Source organism: Calidris pugnax, unplaced genomic scaffold (assembly GCF_001431845.1).
Source record: "Calidris pugnax isolate Ruff unplaced genomic scaffold, ASM143184v1 scaffold4, whole genome shotgun sequence".
NCBI classification, from domain to species: Eukaryota; Metazoa; Chordata; class Aves; order Charadriiformes; family Scolopacidae; genus Calidris; species Calidris pugnax.
In genome coordinates, this window is record NW_015090781.1 from 5,560,508 (window position 1) to 5,583,186 (window position 22,679).

Genomic DNA, 22,679 nt, shown 5'->3' on the forward strand with positions numbered 1-22,679 from the left:
ATTTAATGGAAAGTGGAATGAAATTCGTAAGAGCACAGCTATTAAGAAATTTCATTAAAATCAGTGAAAAACACAGGTGCTGAAAGCTAGGCTGGCTTGGACACCTTATTTTGACTTGGGACATCCTATTTTGGAGACGTACAAGGTGTCTGCCGACTTGTCTCGGTGCAGTGAGTGGAAGGCAGGTCAGAGAATAATCCTCGTGAGCTACATGGGGCTTTCATCTGAGAGAGACATCACCCATATCTGATAGTCAGGGAGATGAGTAAGGATTGGGTCCCTCTCCCTTGCAAGGATTTCCTGAACTCATCCCAAGCTGACAAATGCTCAGTCTCAATTCAGGGGAGCAGGGGCAGAATTAGGAAGGATTTCATGGCTGCTGGTAGAAAGAGGTACTGTCCTAACAAACAGAGAGATTTGGAGGTCAAATGAAGGAGAGAAATAGTCACCAAAAGAAGGTACAGGATAAAAAAGGGCACGAACTTTTAAAGGTTATTATGGGATTTAGATGCACAACTCCTATTTGTGTCAAGGGATGCGTATCTCCAGCTTTATGCACAACTGGGAGATAGCACAGGCATCAGGTCTCACATCTGCTGTAAAAATCCTCTAACTCCACCTTCATTCAGCTTGCAGAGATTAAGCAGACTTCTCCAGGGCTGTGAAAAGATCACTTCTACAGTAGTGAGGTCTGAAAACTAACCAAACTGCAATTTCACCAATTGTGCAAGCCCTGCACAGACACAGGCATTGCTGTCTCATTCACCGAAACAAGAAAATACTTTATAATGTTTATTTTAAAATTTTTCAAGACAACATATAAAATAAACTGAGAAGGGTCTTACACCTGTGCCTTTAAATCTAACCAAAGAGAATAGGGAGTACAACAAAGACAGTATGAAAACACATTTTGAGCCAGCAGCCTGACTCTAACCTGACTTTATCTATCGATGAATGCAAATTCTCCCCTTGATAAATTAAGTCAAGCTTTGATGAAATATACTAATCAATCAATTTGTGTGTTTAAGGTTTCTTGTATAAGCAATGTCAAACAAGACAATGTATCCAGGGTGGCTGTGCTCTTCATAAATCCTTTAGCATATCCTTACTTGGAGGTATACATTTTATGGGAATTGATGATTTGGAATAGGTTCATCATTCATTTAGATACAAAAAAGAGCAGGGGGTAGATATGATAAATTGGTAACTACAGGCAACAACATATTTTTAATCCTCCTGATCAATTGCTTTCATCAGACTTTGTCTGCAATACAGGGTGGTTGTAGTAGTTCACAGGCTTTAATAACATGAAATAAACAATTGTGGGTTTTTTCACACATTTTACTGGATAGATACAGTACATTTTTAGATGCTATGGTATTCCTAAAAAGCCCATAAAGACTTCGTTCAAGCTGAGACAAGACTGCACCATCAGACTTGCACAATGATGTGTTTGTCATGATGTTCAGTCTTGCTGCCCCAAATCATTCAGCAGTAATTCCTACTCTGAAAAAAATCTCTCCAGTAAATTAAGATGCACTGTGTCCAGTTTATGGCTGAGTGGCAAGAAGTTATAGGTATGCCACCAGACCTGCTCTGGAACTTTTTTCAAAGTTTTTCATTGTTTTCCTACAATGAAACCCCATCTAATGAATGGGTTCCTCCTCTGCCAATCTGCTGGAGATGTTTTCAGAGATATTCTGCTTTCACATACATTTCACAAATCTTTCTCCTAAAGGCTTAGAGTAATATTCACATATATATTCCAAATGAACCTTATGAAAGTGTATCTTTTCCTTTTTGAATCAGTCCATTTCTTTTTCAGATCTCCCCTCAGCTGAATTTCTGCTATTGTTATTAGGACACCAGGTGCATTGAAATGAACAGAAATTAAAAGGCTTTGCATTAGCCCTTTCTCCTTTGAGATAACATTACCTTACCTGAATTAGGCCATGTATGCTCCAGGCAATGAGAGATGATCTAGGGGTAACAGTGGCACAGGCGATCACAGAGTCAGGTTAGGAAAGTGGGACTAATTAGCTCTCTGCAGAAACAGAACAGTGTATTTCAGAGACAGCATCATGCAAGTGCCACTGTACTACTCTGGGACCAAGTCTGTATCTCTGAACAACGTTAGGCAGTTGTACTCTGTGGGTTATTTTGAGCTCTAGCATTTGCACATCACATACCGTTGTAAATGTCCATAAGGTCTTCAGAGGCCCCTGCTGCTGTAATGAGCTCTTTAACTCACTGGAGCAAGGCCAACAAAATGGAGAAAATACTGAGTGTGCTGGGTCCTCTTTCTGAATTTTGATTGTTTGGAGGACATTAGGAAATGACAAAAATTCTTTTAAGTAAATAGTCATAATTATTAGTTCTGATTGTTTCAGTTAATATTATTGTTTAAACAGGGAGGTAAATTTGGGTACTGTGTGCAAGGAGGAGACTCCATTTCTCTGTGGTCCCTGAAGCTAAAACCTCCCTTGCAGCAGTTTCAGCCCAGCTGCACCAGCTGTGTTCTGTTGTGCCTGGTTGCTAGAGAGGCACCTTTTTGAGTGACACCCATCGGTGTGACAGAGAGATGCGTGTTACTAAGGGATTTGTGGAGGAGGTAGATACAGAGAAAAATATTAACATCTTCTGTTGAGCTACTCTCAGCTGCAGTGCTGTGAAGGTAAGAAAATGTTGCTCACATCAGTGACTGCTTAAAGGTTGGTTTGCAAACAGTCTGTTCCTTATATAAGTGCTTAGTGCATGACTTAGATATAAATGTGTTTTAAAGCTTCTCTGCTATTTGTCTTTTACAGAGGGTTGTATCATATGTATTGTGTCTGCCTAAATTACCCAAGTTTGAAAGGTGAATAGATATTTTTCCAGGAAGCTAAGAATTAAACACCTCTCTCTTTAGTCACAAGATCAGCCTTTAATTCATTTTATATCCAGTACTAGTCAGGCACATACCAAACTGTTCTCACAAAAATATTTTATTTCGTAAAGTCACATGATTTGAAAGAATTTCAAATGGTCATTTAATTGATCCATCTGTGCTAGTGTTAATCTAAATGAAGAGTTGTCCTAAAAGACTTTTACGCTTGTAAGCTTCCCAGGATGTCCTTCAATTCTTTCTGTTAGAAAGTTCCTCTCTAAAGGTAACCTGGTTGTCACTTAGTTCACACATGTTAAGCTTCACCATGGTGAACATACTCTGCTCGAAGACTACTGCTCTATTTCTTCCTCAAAATTCTCAAATCTGCTTTTTCCATCAGAGCTATGTTTTTGAGTTGCCTTGTGGGTTTTTTTTTGTGTGTTCTTGCCAGCTGCCGACACTTTTTTTTTTCCATTCATTGCTGAAAACTTCTCAAAGTATTCCTGCTGAAGTTTTACCTCTATTGAATGAAAGAAAATGCCTTCATAAATTGTAGACTTTGGTGTTTATATATGCTGCTACATTTGTTTGTGGAAGGGGCTGATCATAAATGATTTTGGAAAAGCACTTTGCTCTAAACTCTATCTTCTGTACAGGGATCTTTTAGATGTAATCTCATTTACCCTATTTTGACATTATTAATCTTTTTCAGTTTTCTTCAAAGTGTTTTTTGTCTCTGTCCTTGTCTCTCCCCCTGCTTTGGGGATCTATGTTTGTTTGGAGCTTTGCTAATTGGTTATGTCAGTGTCTTCTAGGACAGGATGCTCCAGCACCTGAAAACTCTGGGGGGGTTGTGTGAGAAGAATTTCTCAGCCTAAAAAGGAAAGGTTTGGGTGAATAAAACAACAAAGCAACATTTGTAAGAGATGTACCAGTTTCTTCAACAGTGCTTTAAAACAAGCAGTTTTTGAGTTTATAACTGAGACCAAGACAAGAACAAAGTTTGAAGACCTATGAAAAATATTTCCTTTACACAAAGGGTGATCACTGTCTATGCAGATGATTTGTTTGTCTCTCAGGCAGGGGCTGGTTTCTGAGAAGAAAGAGTTCAAGGAATCATCAACAAGCCACTGGTATGCAAAGCTGAAAGGTTTGCCTTTCATTGTAGCACTGCTCAGGTTTTACTTATGAAGAAATATATGTTTCTGGTGGCACTGGGATTCAGTGGGGATGGAAATAGTATCTGAAATTTTGAATGCAAGCCCCAGCTGAAATGACATCCCAGTGTGAAGCAAACACATTTGTCATTTATTACTGGCAAGCTGGATATCTGCTTCCTTACAGCTTTGACTATTAACAGTGAGCTGCTTAACTGAAACACGACATGCGTGTGAGGGGATGTCAGTTTTCTTTTCCAGTCTGAAAATGCCAACATTTCCCTCAACTAATTTCACTGGCTGGGTGAGTTTACAGCTTAATTTATGTCTGGAGAAAAATCAAGTTTAGATTCAAGGTTTTGTCTAGCTTTTTTCTCCTGCAACTCTCTGTAAGTCTCCCCTCCTGACAAAGAAAGAGATATTACATGAATTTCTGAAAGAAAGGAGTTGTCTGCTCTGGCTCCTCAAGATGAAGTGTTCAAGTGTCCCACTTGTTCTCTGTTTTGTCCTTTTGGCTCCATCATATCTTTCAACACCAAAGCATGGATATCAGAAGTAGTTATTCAGCCGTATATATGAGGTCTAGTGGTACTGGCTTCCAGAGCCACTGAAAGTGGAGCAGGGGATGTCACCCAGTGGCTACAAGTCACTGGTCTGAGGATAGAGCAGCCCAGTTTTCTTAAACATGGAATGCCACTCCATGCAGGTCAACTCTTCCCAGCTGCATCCACCCATGTTGTCTACTCCTAAAGGGCTCCAACAGCAACTTCCCAAGCAGAGAGATGCGGGGGAATAAGAGCCCATGTAGAACATACCTGAGAAGGAGGAGAAAAGCACAGGGAAGAAAATCTTGAGGAGTTTTTATAAGGAGAGTTTATGTCACATACCACAGTCTGCAGGGACACCTTGCTCATTTTCATGCTCTCATCTACATAAAATAATCCACCATACATCTGGATCCCAGAGTTTTAGGAACACATCTAGTATTCTGTGTCCATGTGGTGCTAAATCACTATTTTGCTTTGCTTTTCTTTGCAGTGAAATTAAAACTCAGCAATGTGTAGAAGTAATTCCTTGTGCTCTGCAGTTGTGACATTTGCCTTTTTGGCTGAGACAGGAGATTGAAACAGAGATGCTAAGGGTTGCACTGAGGAATGTGGCATTCTCAGCAAGGAACAGCTAAGGTCCTCTGGGGTTCAAAGTCATGGAGACAGATGTCACTACTGGGTTTCATATTCATTAGTGTTTGTTTGCACTGACATTATACTGCCCAGTTTTTTTAACCTTGTCAAGTGTTTCTCAAGTTTCAAGCAATTTTCTTTCATCAAAACACAAGAAATGTTCATCCTCTGTAAAAGTAATTTGCAGAAACACAGATTTTGAGTCTGTTCTTGTTGATCTCCTGTTGCGCAACTCAAAGAACATCACCTGACAATTCTGGCATCAAACCCTATACTTAGCCTAGAACAACACATCAAGAATGCATCATTGTGATGTCAAGATCTGAATTGATGAAGAATTGTAATATTTTCCCTAATATCTAGTTTTTGACCGGAAGTGGTAATACTGAACAGCATCTTATTAAACACCACATTTCACTTTGAAAATTTCATGCTTTGTACAACTTCCTTAAAAGCACAACATGTACTGTTAAGCATCATGTAGTATGATAAATATTAAATACACCAGACTGACACTAGATGGTCTTTGTATGCATCCAATAAAATTTTAGTGTGATATAGCAGGCAGTGAAATTGGTAGAGGAGCACTTAGATTAATTGTTACTAAGGGAATAGACTTTTTCAAGACATTTTTTTAGATGCTTCTTGTACTTGGGCTGAAAATCCCATAAGAACTTCCATTCTTGGGTATTTTAATACCTACCTTCTACTTCCAAGGATGACTCCAAACTACAAAGGATCTGCCTTATGGGAAGTGTTACACTCAAAAATCTTGGTTTATGGGCAAAGAGGAAGCAGACCTTTTTTTATATGTATATATATGTATGCCAAGAATTTATTGTTAATATAATAGAAATCTTAACAGTCTTATCTTTAGTAGTCCAGATCTAAGTATTAACAAAACATAAAAAAGAATATAGTTAGAAGTGTTATACACACACTTCCCAGTTTCTACCCTTTTTCTCAAGTTATGCTTCCCCTTCCCCTGTTCCTCAGGGTGCTGAGACCGGTGGTTTCATTCTGGCATTGGTGCTGGTGGAATGGTGTGGAGACTTATCAGCATCTGGAGAACTTTGCAGGGTGAATCATGTTGTTTGTGTTGATGGTTTCTCTTTCCTCACTCTAGGATTCAGTTGGGGTCACTTATATGATCCCTAATAAACTTTTTACACCTCTTATTTTCACAGACAAAACAGGGCTGTGCACCTGCTCATGCCAGAACACTTGCTCAGTACTCCAGGTCTGCTTTGGCTGGACCAGCCTTTCTCTGGCATAGGTGCAGGAGGGAAAATGGTCTCACAACCACTTATGGAGAGAAGCTTTTTCCTGGCCAGACTGATGTGACTTGCTCCCATAGGCATGATGAAAACATTCTCCAGAGCTAGAGTAAAGAACAAATTAATTCCTCAGGCAGGTTAGCCATGGCTATTGGTGTGTTTTCCTTGTCTTTTTAGCATGGAAAACACTGTGTTTTCCATCAACATCTGGCTCGTTGCTCCTAAAGGGCTTTAGGCCTGCAACCTTAAAGCATTGGTTCTACCTTTGAGATCTGTGATGCACAGTACTGGTGGAGGTTTTTTTTTTTTTTTTTTTTTTTTTTGTTTTTTTAATTTTTTTTTTTTTTGTTTACAGTTCATGGGGACCACACACAAATACTACGACAGAAGAGCTGTTATATTAAGTCTGTTGATTGGAGTCGATATTTAGCCCACTGGTAACGGAGGAAGGAGTTTTACGACATGCTGGAGCAGCGTACTGAAGGGGAGCCCATCTGAGTCAATACTTTGTCCAACCATTGTAGAGGTCCATTCAGATGAAGTTCAATCCAGCAAGGAGTGCTTGTTACCGTTTGCCGCCTAGAAAATACAAGAATAACAAAGAAAGTCAGAAAGCAGATTTGGCTGCCATAAGATTCTCCGTCATGTGATCAAATATCATACAAAATAATAATCTGTAACCATTACCGCAACTGTTACTAATGTTTGGTTTTTTTTTTTTTTTTTCTTTTTTTGATACTAGTAATCTATTATTTTATGGTATTTGGAAAAGGAGTCAGGGGTTGTGCTGTGCTCATGGGAGAAGAAACTGATGTGTTGTTGGGTCTCTGGGATTAGTAGATGACCAGAAGCAATAATGCATGTGGCTGATCTTCTTATATCTATGTCCTGGCGAGTAGTAAGGGTCATTCATTGGTCAAAGACATAAAAACTGTTCCAAGAAGAATGTGAATGACTAGCTCTGAGTTTTTATAATAGATGATTTTAAAAAGGAAGAATAAGACTAGAATGTTTCTATGGCAATTAACAGAACATTTCCTTAATAGGCAAAGCATTTATTTTTATGCAAGCTGTGCTTGTATGGTTTCTCTGGACAGGAATCCAAAGCAGCTGTGCTTTTCTCTTTGAATTCCTCCGCAGGTTATAATGAAGCATGCTCCCAAACTACTGAACAGCATTTAAGGCTCTATTTTTAATCTTGTCATTCTTATCTTGTTCCAAACTACCCAAGTTTTGTACCTCATGGATTTTAAGTCACCAACAGAATAAAAAGAAGGAAGTGAGGAAAGACAGAATCCTGTTGTTCCATAATGCAGCCAAGCTCCCAATTATGTTCCTCTTGTTAACTACACACAGGAGGCAACTGCCCTCTTGCTTTGTTCAAGTGTGAAGGGTATAGAAGTGGAAAAGTTCTCAGCAGACTGAGGAAGAAATCAGAGATTGAAAATGCCCAGAAAACAAATTTGTGTGGGTAGAAAGAATATGTTATAGATCCTATGCTATGTGATTTCAGTCTGTTTGCAAAAGGCTCAAATTAGGTCAGTGATGAGGGGAGTTGGTTCATTGCCAGACTGAAAAACTACTGCTATGAAGGAGAAGTCTCCTTTCTTAAAGGACACATTTCCTGAAATCAAACATACCATTTTGAAAGAAAGATTCTGAATGCTTAATTTAGCAAGCACTGGTATGAGATGGTCTAGCTTTACCAAGTGTGAATGTCTGGGTGTGAATATACACAAAGTATATAGGCTGGTCCTCAACACAAAAATTACAGTAGGATTAGTGAATCGGCCATCTGCCTAAAAAATTAAAAATAAAACCATCCAGCTCCAGCAGGGCTGGGAGCAACCACAATGCTGATGAAGATAGCTGGAGAAAGGGACTCCATGGTCCCCTTTCCCTTGCCCCTGTCCTGTCCAGCTTGCCTGGCCTGCCTCAGGATGTCCCAGGACTTCTCAAAGCTCTTTGTGTCCATTTCCCAACAGCTCCCAAACTGGAATCTCCTGCTGTATGCTTTCCCACTTTTTCTCTCTCACTGCAGGTCTGGCCTTGCAGAGAACTAGGAAAAAATTTCAGCTCTGTGGAAACCATTGCACCGTGTCAGGATAATCCTTTGGGAGACAGCAGTTAAGGACCTCCTGATGCAGAGGCACCGGGCTGATCAGACACTTCCAAAAGAGGTATGTTCATCACTGATGTGGTACCAGGTGCTGTCTTGAATATTTGGTCTTCTCCACAGACAGAAGAAGATTAGTTCCTGTTGTAGCAGCAAGGACATAAATTAGCATTTCATCAAGCTTACCTGCCATACCTTACCTCATAAAAACTCTATTTCTTTACAATGTTTCCCTTTATTTTAGTGGTGCTCTTCCCTTCAGCATCACAATGTTGCGTGTAATTCCCTGAAGCATTTATAAAGTATGTGTCACAGGTTTAGTGGATCAGGAACATAATTATTCTTACCATATTAAATCTTTGACAGATGTCACTTGGCCATTTTTATTTTTTACTTTTTTTTAACAACGAATTTGAAATGCAGATAATATTTTAAAACCTACCACAACACGACAGGCCAGAACTCTTCTGTCAGATACATCTCAAAGTATCCAACTTTACTGACATTTTGCTTGAATTTCTTGCTGGGTGAGAAATGCCTGGGAGCAAACTGAAATGATCTTCTAGCAGAAAGGGCTAGTTCCCTACTGGGGTTTGTACTTTTTAGGGTGTTAATCTAATATACTGTATAATCTAACAATTTGTTTCCATATGAATGTAGAATTTACTTGGACAGCGGGAAAGGAAGATTGCTAATATATTTAGTATAAATATGGGATCAAAGTAACTGACACTGTGTAATTTCCTTGACTGAGAGAGAATACTGCACTGAGGTGGATTTCTTTGTTATTTTTTTCCAAAAAATATTTCTTCTAAAATTGCAGGTTTAGGCTGGTTGAATTGGTGACACTGAGTGATAATGAGCAAAATCTTTCAGATAATAAATGTAAAGGAAAAAATAATAAAATCAGAAAAACCAAAACAATTTAGTCAGACATTTTCAAATAAATAAATACATTTTGAAAAAAAAATTACATGATATCCTATGTTGAAAATTGCCAGGAACATAATTCAAAGGAGAGTTAGGAAATGGGTTAAAGATACACCCCCACAAAACAGAGGACAAAAACCTTTCTCTAGCAGTGATTATAGGTGTCATTTGACTTTTTCATGTTCTTTTTCTCTCACTGCATAACATTAAAATAATAATAATTGGGGATTAAATCCAAATATATAGATTTTTTTTAATTATCATTTTTGGTATTTGATAGTTAAAATAGATTGTTTGCTGAGTTTCCTTGGGAGATCAATGGATGTTTCAAGCCCTACAGTGTGGCTGTGATCATGACATATTCCTTAACAAATGAAGTTAATAACTATGCACTGATATATTGACATTTTCCCAAAGGAGGCAGTCCCATATTGTTTCTTATTTTCTGTGTGTGCTGCCTGCATGATTGAGTATTGCGTTAGTCCTGAGATTCGCAGGGATGACTTCAAGTATATATGATAAATACCACAGATAACGTATGGCCATGGGCAATACTTTATTACCTGAAGGATATCTACCAGCTACTGAAGGGCCTGGTAAATTGAAGGCAAACCCAGAGGAAACTTTCAAAATAATTTAAGAGCATTACATGCATTCATCCATGTACTCCAAAGACATTAATTTTTCCCTTATGCCTGCTCATATAGTTCAGGGACACAGTTCATTCTGGCTAACTAGGTGAACCCATCTCAAAGGAGGTAGATACTGTTTACAAGTAGAAACTCCCTACACACCAGCCTTCACCTATGAAAAAACCATTAGCAGCTTCCAGAAGGAAGATGTACCTGGAATGTGGCAGTACTAAGGAGAAATGGGAACAGGGAAGGATATGAGTCTTCTGATGGCAAACACAGTTGTGAAATTAGAAGAGGAAGAAGAAGCACCAGATCCACCTGTCACTGATATAAAATGCAAATGAAGCTGATCGATTTCTCAGCTTTGATTTTTTTATCTGGTACACAGAAACCTCTGGCCTTCCCTATTTCCCTGGATGCAGTGACCAGGGATGTGGTGCATCACATTACACAAAGCAAGCAGCTTTAATTCTGGTGGGATGGCTCAATGTGTCAAGGTGTATTAATGCTAATGAGTTTTAAAGGAAGTGAAAGAAGAGGAGAGAAAAAGAGGTCTCCTTACCCTACATCTTCCCACCTCAACATGATTTCCTTTTATGGCTTTTTCATCTCAGTGTTCCCTATTTGTCTGCCTACAGATGAACCTGGGTCTCTAACAGTGTTCCAGTAGGGAGCCAATGGCTTAATATTTTTTTATTTTCCGTGGTCTGATTGTTTCACCATTCCACAGCTAACATACAGAAAAGACTATTTCAGTTTTCACGTCTCAGAAAGTTCTGAAGGTAAGCATCTGGGCATTTTCATTGTTGAGTTTTGGGGGTCTTTTAATATTCAAGCAGAACAACTCTTTTCACTTTCTCTTTTGACTTAGCTAAAACTTTCAGACTGGGATTAATTTCTTCTCTTATCCAATTGAGAAACACCTGTTCTAGTTCACGTCTAAATGGTGTTCAAAGGGTGGGTAAACTCTATGTATAAGAGCCAGTCACATTAAGGCAAGGTATTCCACAGAAAATTATGAACAACTAATATCCTTACATGGAGTTAGGGATGTGGAGTATGGTCATTCACAACGGCTACCAAGAGTGTCTTAAAGTTCTCCTGAAACTCTTCCCAGAGAATGGCCTCATCTTGGTGAGCTTTGTTCTCTGTCAACAGGCCATTGAGGGGAGGACTACACCACTGTGGTGGCTTACACTTTAGCTGGTACACTGTGTGTCAGAGCTAAAACCATAAACTACTGCCCATTGAGTTCAAGAGAAGCTTCTGCTGCTGGTCTCAGACTTGGGAAGAGTGTTCTCCTCCTTTTTGTTTCTATGAGCATGGTACATGGGGGGCATAGTGGTCCTCCAGAATTTACTGTCCCCTTGCACAGCTGTCCACACACCCACACCTGTCCACTCAGTCCTTGTAAAGAGAGAAAGGACCAGCCTAATATAACTGCTGGAGGTGTCTAAAGAAACTCATGTGCCTCAATTATTGACAGAGGATTACCTTAACGTAAAATAGACACACGTACACTTTAAAGTTTTATTTCAGCTGTTAAATATTAATGATTTTTTGTTATTAAAAAGTCTCTTTATCAATTTAGCTCTTGTACAGAATCCTGAAGGCAGGAAGAAGGAGCACAAGACTGTTAGGATTTTCTGGGTACAGTGGGTGTACACTGGGTACAGTGATGCTGTACACGAGAGACAATAATCCTAGTCCCACATCTTAGTCCTCAGAGTAAAGGAAGAGGCCCAAACTCTTCCTTTCCAGCCATGGCATGCTGCTAGAACACCAAACAAAGAGGGCATGGAGTCCTTTACGGAGTATCCTAAGTGGCCTGCATACGCAAAATAAGGCAGGCTGCAAACCACAGCTATTTCTAGAGGGGGTGGAGGGTTGACTTCTTGCTGTCCCTTTTAGAGCTGTGGCACTGAACTATAGGTTTGGGCTGTTCAGAGAAGGATTCATCTGATTCTTTGCCAGTCTAGCAATTGTCAGGAACCTGTAGCTCCAAACAGCTTCAGGCTGACATTAATCTATTTGAATGGTCTGCTAAAGTTTGCAGCAATGGGTCCGGAGTGTTCTAGCCAAGAGTCTTTTTCTAATGCAATTAACACTGCTATCCATTTGTCCCTGGACTGTTTTCCTGCATTGTACTCTCCGGCCATCCTGGTGTTTTTACTGCAGTGTCTAGTTAATTAGCACTTGGTCTGTCTTCCTGATACTTTGATTCCAGCCTCATTACATTATGCAAATCTGAATGTTGCTGAATCTGCTGCGTTTTAGGCCACATGCTGAAATAATCAAAACCCCTCTGCATCCCATTGTTGTTGTCCTCTATTTCTGGGTTTTATTAATTTCTGTTCATGTGCGCGTGTATGTGCATGTCTGCCTCCTAATTTAGAAGCAATTGAAATCTTAATTTCAATTCTCATATAAACAGTAACACTGCTATTCTAAGTAGATGGTGCGAAATGGCCAGGTTTCATTTCCTAAGCTTTTCCTCCCATTTTGCAATATGTATTTATTGGTCTGGTACTGAGTACTATCTCCCCTCATTCACTGGTGCCAATTTTTTTTCTCCCAGACAGAAATATCTGAAATGGATTGCAGGCCTAATCTTGTGAACTCAAGTTAAAAAAACGCTCTTTCAGCATCTAAGAATTAAATATTAAATTGAATTATAAACCTGAAGCTTGGAGCTTGAAATTTAAGCTTAAATAAACAACGCAGGGAAAGCAGGCATATGCTGTCACTCCATCACTTGTGTATAGTAAGAATAAGAGGAAATAATAAATAATAAAATTATTTACAGTAAGATCTCCAGTGTGCTGGGAATGTTCAAAATACCTGAGAAAATTAATTCCTTGTTCAAGGACTTTTCCAGTCAAAAATGCTTACAGACAGACTGTTGCATACATACCCCCTGAAAGACTGAAAGCTTTAGGAAGGCTTCATAATGGGAATTGTGGATTTTTCATGAAAAAGTTGAAACCAGGTTCTTGGCAGTGTAGTGAACTGTAGAAATCCAATACTCAGGTGATTTCTGGTTGTCAACCAAATGCCATAAAAGGATTGGAGGGGTTAGGATCAACAGAATAACTGGGATTGCAGGTAAACTAGTATTTTATAGTGCCATGTTATTTTGCTTTATTAGTAATGATGACTGCAACTAGAAACCTCGAATAGTAGAAACAGAAAACTTTAAAATATAACTAAAGCAAAAGGCATTTGTTTATCAGACATGCCTCCTGTGAGTTAGACCTATTTTCTTGGCTGCTGAAAGGAGATCTCTTAACTAGCTTTTTACTAGCATATTCCCTCCGTTGAGCCTTCCACCCCTTGGGAGGCCCTTACAGAGAAGCAGATGCTGAGTGAGAAGGTCATATCTCTTCCCCAGGACAAAAAGGGTGGTGTTGGAAGCCCTTTACAGGTAGGAAAGTAGGCAACGTGATTCCATTGCACAAGGTCGGGAAAGATGTTACCCATCAGTGACGCTATTTTGTTTTTCACAGGTGAAGAAGGACCACAGGGGCTTTTGTCGTCTTTACTGTGCCTGTTATCCAACAAACACTGTAATTCTTGTACTCTTTGGACCCTGACAGTATCAAAGTAGTGTTTCTTTCCTTATTCTCCCTTTGAGCTGCTACAAGAGAAGCAACATTTTGAAGGTAAAGATGAAACAAATTTCATTTTCTTATTTGTCTTACTAGAGCCTCTCTGAAGAGAATGGATCAAACTGCTAATTATAAGTTGGCTTACACTGAGAGATTAAAGAGAAATTGTCACTAGGAGAGGAGATTTTTCATGCATCTCCCCTTTCTAGAAAAGCTGGCGGGCACACCTAAATGAGTAAAGTGGAGTGAAATGACACCAAACATGCTACATGTTGGAGATTTGCAGTGATCTATGATGATGAAAGAAATGAGATCAGTAACAGCCAGACAAAAATGAAGATTTGCTAATTCTCTGAACTGGTATTGACAGTATTTTCAACTCCCCAGCAGACACTTCAGGCATTTGAATGTAAAATGCACCTATGCTATCCCAGGATGGGAGATCAGAAATTTGACCCAAACAAGACCTCAAAGGGTCACCCTGAGTTGGTCATGAATAAACTAGGGTAAGATTTCCATCGCTAGGGTGATGGAAAACACCTGTAAGAATTTCTTTGAGAAGTTCAGCTTCTGTTTCATGTAGCTGTCTAGAAAAGCCTAAAAGTTTAAGAGTGATCAAGAAAGATAAGAATCCTATTTATTGTCTCTCCCATAGCTCTACTATAGTTGGAATACAATGAAAATTTCAGAGATAATGTAAGTAGAGCAGTTTCTTAATAGGCTGTAGGCAGACACCTGGTTAAAAGTTTTCAAAGAGGAGAGTGCTTGCTTTTCTGTTGTGTTCAGTCCTTCATACTGAGGGAAGCATTTGTAAACCTTGTAGATCCTTCTGACTGATAGAAGGAGGAATCCTAATTCAGACATCTCTGTACCTTGGTTGGCAAGAGGGACAAATGTGTCACTCCTTACTTTAACCACTGTTTTTTGGGGCATATTTCAGACTTCTGTTAATCACCCAGATCAATTTTTTTTTTTTAACTATCACCTTTCTTATTTCAAAGAGAAGAACAAGCATCCAGAACATCTGGCCTCTCCTCACTATAATCCCAGATAGCACTATTGAGTTTTCTGATGCATTAGGAATATGACTTAAAACTTGTGAGGCATTTGAGATCTCAGGTATCGCTTGCAACTGTCCTGAGAAGCTGCTGAGAGTCGTTAGGCTGAAGGGAATACCCATGACTCCCTTAGAAGCATCTCTCAATGGTAAGAATCAGAATTCACTTGCAAGCATTGTCACCCTCTTGTTTTCAGTGATCTTCTGCAGCTCTGAACTTGAAAGAGATGTAACTGCTGACAGTACAGCTGACAGTATGCATTTGCTGCCATGGTCTGGGCACGACTCCTGTTGTGATGAACAGTTTCTCATCACGGGAGATGATACAGCTGAGCGGGAAAGGTAAGAGACAAATGAACTCCTGGCCAACTCGCTTGTTGAGTGAAACTGGGATTCTGACAGAAGCAGTTAATTAGGAAATCATTTATGCACTGATCATCAGCATTGCCTGCCTAAAACACAATGCAGCACTGGTATTGAAGTAAGCGGAGTGTAACTTTATAGTATACTTGTGTTGTCAATTACCTGCCTAATAGGCTTATAATTGAAACCACTATTATCATGTAGTTTTCATAATAAGCAATAAACACTGTAAAATAATGCATGAAGCCCCTCCAAGTCTATGGAGACCATGTATAAATCATGTAATCAACAAAAATTTATGTTGTGAATCCCAAAAATTGATTAAAAATAATGACACTTCCCCAAGGAACTCTTCAAAGAAGCATCTCTAAAATTCAGGAACTTTTGGATGAGAATCTGGATCTTGAAATAATGGCTTTAAGCCAGAAGGCTTAAAGCCTAATCCTAAACCTATTAATTCAATTGACAGTTTGCCTTGACTTCATAGAAGTTTGGACCAGGCCTTTAAAAGACAAAGCATGGTCAGGTCTTGTGCTGTACTTCACACACTGAACTTCACTGGCCAAAAAAAGAAAAAAAAGTCTGAAGCCAGCTTCACTGGCCGCCTTACCAGTGGCAGAGCAGTGCTCATCTTTCTGGTTTTGTCTGCTCTATATCTTTTCCTCTCTAACTGCTTGGGGTAGGAAGAATATAAGACTCAGGTGGATGGTATTTCTCTCTCTCCATCTATTTCTAGTGAAGCAAAGGAGCTCAGGATGACCTGAGAAGTTAAAGGAATCGCATTATCTTTGCATCCTTCCCACAGCATAACTGAGAAAGCACACACAGGCCAGGGTAAAACAAGAAAACAGTTATGATGTAGAGGGATCTAAGCATCTTGCTGACTGGAGGACTATGGTTTTAACAATAATCCTCACAAATTTGGCCACTGACCATAATTAATATATAAAGTTCCTTGAGGGGAATAATGTTGCATGTGTTTTGGGCTTCTTGTGCTTAATAATTGAAATGAACTGCAGCTTTTCCTCCTGGCAGACCCTTTTTCTGCCCATGAAGATAAGAATAATCTCTACTTGTGAATCAATTGGTGAATCAAGCACTTACTCAACTTATTGCTAATGTCACTTAGAGCATATATAGATAATACATTCTGGGAGCAGAGAAAAAGGAAACATACTTATCCCCCAGACAGAAATATTGGCAAGAAATCATGACCTTTCTTGGTTTGTATAAGTCATTTAACTAGACACTTCTCGCACCATATAGCAACTGAGTTAGCTGCAAAGGAAACTTGAGCCATTTTTCTCATGAAAACCCCAATGAGTTAAAGGCTAACTGCTTGAAAGTAATCCTGATGAAACAGCATGACCTCTTTCACTTTCTTCACTCTAGTTTAATACCTTCGTTTAAGTAAGGAGATTTAACTTTATAGAATATTCCGTCTTTTTTCAGAAATACAAGACTTCCATCCCCTCAAATCTTTATGATTAAACAGAATTCCTTATTCTGCCTTGGTCTAATTTGTATAATAAATTAGATATTTCACTGTAGATTCCTAAATGATAGTTGAGGCAGTTAGCAAGTTCTACTTCTTACTGCACAAATAATTCTTATCTTCAAATAACTTCTGGGTGTATATATTAGACTTTGATTTTTAGTGTTTCTCCTAATAAAATGTCCTACACACATCTCCTCCTTAAAAAATGACAGTAGTTTTATTTCCTTTCTGTTGCACATAAGTCAGATCCCTTGCTGTCACCACACACCTCTCTTGAGGACACTCAGCTGAGTGCTGGCTATTTTCAAGTCGGTTAGGTCTGATGAAATCTTCAATGCTAGTATCTTCTGTGGGCCTGCAGATCACAGGACCATGCTCAGACCTCTCAGATGGGCTCTCCCTGGTAATGAGGTTGTAGCCTTTGGTCTCCAGAGCCTGCCTTCCAGTGCACTACACTTCTCTAGCTTGACCAGGTATCTTCTGGCTTCTCAAATGCATGTCTTCAGGGATGCATTGCACAGCAAAGCAAATTAAGACAGAGCATAAAGTCTTAACAGAGCTAAAAAAAATGCAGTATTGAAAACACTGAAGAGAGGAAGCTTCGTTAAAGATGTTAAGTGTTGACAAATGCCTGATCATGTCCTTTCTCACACCTCCCTAGGAGGATGTGGTTTACATGTCTGCATGGCAGTTGTCCTCATATGAAGTGTGCTCCCTGCACCAGAAGTACTCAACTTGTACAAAACTCTTTCCATATTATATAATGGACTTGGAAAGTTCAGTTCTTATACCTGCTCTCGACTCACAGCTCCTTACAGCCATCTGTAAAAAAGTTGCTCTTCCTCAGATGTGTCACAGAAACCAGTAGAGGAATTCCCTGGGGCCAGGGCAGTAGCCTGTTGTTTGTCTGGTGAAGTGTGATGTGTCTTTTGGGGGGCAGGTTGCTTGCAGAAGTACAAGGTATAGCTTGGGCAGGAGCAGCGCAGATGTTCTCACAGCATCATGAAAAGAAAATATTATGTGTAACCTGATACAAAAATATCACACGCTGTCACAGGATGTTTGCTTAAATTATTGATATTTCAAGGCTTTCTACAGTACATATTTGCATGACCAAAGAATATCTGGACCCTGGTCTTGGCTGTGTCTTGCACAGTTGGTTTAATTCCATTATTAATCTTGTTTGCTGAAGGCCATTCTTTGAGTATCTTGTGCCAATTTCTGATGTGAAAGTATAAAATGGAAATTAGCTAACCCTTTTACCTAACCCATTTGTGGCATTTGTTCTTCCAGCTGTGGCAGGCAAATGAGTGGACTGAACTGTCCCCAGAAGTGCAGCCCATGCAGCTGGGCAGAGATTACTAACCTCTGGCAGATGGTCTGAAACTTCGTTGTTCTAAGGGTAAATATTCTGCCTGTGTACAAGGAGGAATTTGGGCTTGTGGCTTGGTTGCCAGAAAATTTAGTTTTAGAATGGATTCTCCTAAGGGAATAGGTGAAGGAAAAGGTAGGATGTAGTTGCAGACTGGTGGTGCTCTGACCATCCTCAGAAGATAGCTTCCCATCCAGGTCCCCGTGGCAGCACGTGCTTTGCTCCCAGCTCTGCTGCTCTCTGTCCTGTGCCGCCCAGAGGAGCACAGCTGTCTTATTTAGCTCATTTAATCTTTCCGCGGTAAATCAACTGCTACAGCACTTCTCTCTGAATGCTCATTTGTCGATATCTCTCTGGTGCCCTGGACTGAAAACAATATTCCAGGTGCAGTCACAGCCAAGCTGTACAGAGGAAAATTATTGGGTTGTGTTGGTGGGGGTTTTTTTTGCTCCATAATGTAATGTCTTTCTGACTGTAGCCTAAGATTGCATTGCCCTTCCTTTTGCTGCTGTATCACATTACAAATTCATCTATGATTTCTCTATTGCTAGCCCTCAATCTCGTTCAACAGTACAGCTTCATTCCATTGAATATAGCATTAATTTGTTAGTGTTTATAGACCAGTGAGTGCTATTGTGTGAGAGGTTGGACTAGACCATGTAGAGACAATATAATATCGATGGCAGCCAGACAAAGAGAAAATTGACGATTCAAAAATAGAAGGGAAAGGAGGAACAACAGGAGACAGAGTTTGGTGAATAATAGATCTTTCATTCCTGTGGTAGAATGAAAAAGATTTTCTAAATTGCTCACAGCTTAATGGCAACAAACTTTTAAAATGCAAACTCAAAATCTGAAAAAAAATTAGTGAAATATAAAATACTGATTTTAAATTTCACTAAGGTATTTTGTTCAACTTGAAATTAAATGTCTTCAGATTAGTTTTTTTTATTCATGTTCTTTTACTGTCATGTAATAATTTAAAAATATTTTTCAAGGGGAAATATGTTTTAGCTTTAAAACTCCTTTGTTTTCATTTTTCAATAAAAATGGCACTTCAAAGTGCCATTCAAATTTTTACTAATTTTTTTTTTACATATATTCTCAAAATGTTGTCTCCTTTTCAGTTACTAGCATTCACCAAATCTGATATTGTAGCCAAGTCGCAATCCATTTTCTAGTTTCTTCAAGACTAGTTTTGGGAAAACTGACTGTAAATTCAGTGTCCGCTTAAATGCATATTACATATTACCCGACCAGAGAGAGGTTGGAGCTGAACAGGAGCTGACACAATGAGAAAGAAAGGGAGAATTGAATGGAAGGAATATTGTATACAGAGAAAATGGGAGATGGAAATAATTTAAATGTAGAGGAAGAATTTAAAGAGTCACAGGTAGAGAAGTAGATATTATCTCTAGATAATACACTAGAGAATGGGAATAATGCAAAAAACCACACAGACTATCAGTTCCCACCCAATTTTAGGCAGAATTCAATTTTGTGAGTCTGATACCCAGATGTCATGCACTTCCACTGCAAGAAATGGGGGGAAAAAGCCTTGACAGGAGATTCTGCACCTGAGATCAAAATATTTCCCCAGATCGATGCGAGTTTCTTCACTGAAGACATAAGGTGCCAAAGGTGACCAGAGTTCCTAATCAGACTTTCTGCTAAGGTGCCTACAGTTAGGTGGGATGAAGCCAGCCAAAGCCTTTCTAAAAGTGTATTTGTATTCTTTTGTTTCATGGTGTTTTCTTCACATGCATCTGGTATCTAAGGTATCTAAGCTTGGGGAAAAGGGTGGTGAGCCGGGATGGTTAATTTATAGTATTATATAGAGAGTTACATCACAGGTCATGAAGAAAAGGATAAATTACAGAAAGCCCCTCATGGTTCCTTGATGAATTATGCAACTCGCTGGCAATAGCACTCAGGCTGCTGGAATGGATATCTAGGTCCTGCACCAACAATAGCGAGAGACAGTGGCTCAGATAATCGCACAGAGGAAAACTAGAAAATAGGACTGAGTGCCCCGAAGAATCAATTACCCTCAGTTCTGCTGCCTTTTTGATTCTGTCAAGAATAATATTAACCCTTCTTCAGGGTTTTGCAGTGGGACAGACAAGCCAACATCTTGGCTGCTGCTCAGTTTAGTTGTGGGTCTCGGTGTCGAGAGGAAGACAACAGACAATTACCCGGGCTCTTTGTTTAGCTCTGGGCTGCAGTGTGGACCTGATTCGGCTTAACTGCCCTGGTAACCCTGATACTAGGGCCTCCCTGCTACAAAAGCCCCTTGTCTGAGCACTGGGTTGAAAACAAGGATGTTCCAAGGTCCGGGTTATTTTCTATATCATCTCTTCATTAGCTTTATGCCCCTGATATTGTAACTGTCATTCTCCAAGATCAATGCTTTTGAAGTATTTATTCTGTTGTTTATAGCTTTTGAAAAAGTCATGTGCTGCCTATAACTGACCTTTCTGAAATGCATGTATGCAGTGCATTAATGCCACTAAATTGGCCATAGAAGTAAATGATAGCTGTTGTAAGACTGCTTTGTTTGATCCTTTTTCTGTTCTTGTTAATACCCAATTACAGTAATTGCCAGATCCTTTTTATTTCCAAAAGAAAGCTGACTTCCATAATAAACCTTCTGCATTATTCCAAGGAAAATCAGAGCCAAAAGACTGCCATAGATGTTCAACGTTCCCTGCTTTGAACTGGAACAAACATTCATGTGGTATGAAGTGTTAGGTTCTTTCTTTTTTGACTGCCTCAAGATTAAATTCTCGTATTGTTTTCACAAGAGTTAATGAATGATAACGCCAGTATCATCACATTTCCTGGGTGCAGAGCAATGTCAGTGGCCCACCAGTTATCTCATCAGACTCAAAAGCTACAGATCAATGCTCACAATTCCAGCATGGAAAGCTGCAGTTGGAAATTTCTGGAGGATCAGCTTATACTCATCCCCAGGGAATGCTTTCCTGAACATGCTCTTACGTGCAGGACTCTCTCCTCTCTGCCACTGAATCACAGCATTCTCCATTCTCTCTGTAGTGACGTTATATCCATGAAGAATATTTTAACTGATGTTGGGCCTGAAACAAGTCTCCCTTGTGTCTGTTCTATGAATCCGTTGGCCCATTGCCAAGAGGAGTATTTTTGCCAACAGATATCAAACTAGCTGATACTGAAGCTTTTGATTAAAATGAACTTAGACTCATCTAGCCATAATAACTAAATAGTTATTTTAGTGGTTATTATGTCTTTACTGTGAGACTCCTCATCACAGAGGCAGATTGCATGAATCAAAGTAATTGTACGTTGTGAAGACTGGCAATGACAACTTCAGCTGCCGTCACTAGACAAACTTCTCTTCTGAGCTGTTGTGTAAAATATGGAGTGAGAGAACATCTCTGTTGTGGCTAAGGCACTCCGAGTGAAGAATTTCTGTCTAGCATCTTTGCTCTTCCCAGCAGTTCTCTCCTCAGTGATTATATATCTACTGCTTCATTTTTAAAAAAAGGAAAAAAGATACAGAATGTTTCTTTGTATAAAGTTGAAAAATTAAAAAAAAGGACAAATTAAGAGTCTAAGCTCTTAGATTGCCCCAAAAAGCAGTTCAACTTTAACATTTATCATCACCTTTAAGTCAATCCCCAGGTGCAGCGGAGTGGAAACATCATTGCTTCTCAGATTGCAGTTTACAGTCAGGACATCAACTTTGCCATGGGCTGGGGATTTCAGCTCATCCAGACTCTTGGCTCTGCAGTGCATGAACCTGGAAGCCCAGCAGCGCCCATTTGCAAGGCAATCTGAAGTTTGGCTGCCTCACTGGGGCACAAACAATAAGTGAGCATCCCCACATTTCACAAAGCAGTTTGGCAAGAAGTTGGGCAGGGATCTACAGGAAGTTTATAAAAAAAGGATCCCACTAGATAAATTATTTTGGTTTCAACAAACCATTTTTTTGCTGATAACAGCATACCTACTTGATCATCCTTACAATAATTACAGTTTTCTGAAGCCATTTATAAAGCAATGTATTTGCAGAACTGACATCCAGCTCTCCAAACCATAGTATTTCAAAAGGATCTGTAACTGCAGAATTGCACACAGGATCAGATCCCCATCCTGTGGTGATAATACATTAACCTATTACAGGTCTGATTGTCTTTCCCCTATCCATACATTTCCTGTTGTATCAATATGTTATTATCCATCAGTGTCTATAACTTCTAGTTAGGGTTGCCAAAAATTCAAAAATAGAAGGAAATTTTTCTTATAAACTTATAAAATTCTGGGGTAGCTATTTTGAGTCATAGGGAATCTTAATACAATGTGATCCCGTAAAATTCAGCCATGAATCTAGTCTAGAATCATCAGCTAAAGTGAGACTAGAAATAAAGTGCTAAAAGTTCTCCTGAGTGATTCTTTCCTTTAATATATTCTAATATTTTTGGAAGATGTTAAAGATCTTGTTGAACTCTGGATCAAATACAGCATGAGCTGTACCTTTCTTTCCGAGCATTTCAGTTCTCTGTTAAATAATGGATCTGAGCAAACCAAACATATCTCATGCGAGAATGTTGAAATTAAATATGGTCTCTTATGGTTCA